The sequence below is a fragment of the Eimeria mitis genome, genomic scaffold (genome assembly GCF_000499745.2).
Source record: "Eimeria mitis Houghton genomic scaffold, Emh_scaff860, whole genome shotgun sequence".
NCBI classification, from domain to species: Eukaryota; Apicomplexa; class Conoidasida; order Eucoccidiorida; family Eimeriidae; genus Eimeria; species Eimeria mitis.
The window spans coordinates 39-263 of record NW_013576334.1 but is presented as its reverse complement, the minus strand read 5'-3'; positions in this window follow the sequence as shown (position 1 = coordinate 263).

The window sequence follows — 225 nt, the reverse complement described above, 5'->3', positions numbered from 1 at the left end:
TGTATATATATATATATATATATATATATATATATATATATATATATATATATATTTAGACTTGTCCTTGTGTCTTTGTCTTCATGTCTTTGTCTTTATGTCTTTGTCTTTCTCTGTGTGGGGTGTTTCGGGTGTACGTGCTGTGGACGTTTGCTTCTGTTTGTATACACCTCCTAAAAAAGAGAGTGAGTTTTATGCTTTCTGTACACCTATGGGGTGTATAGA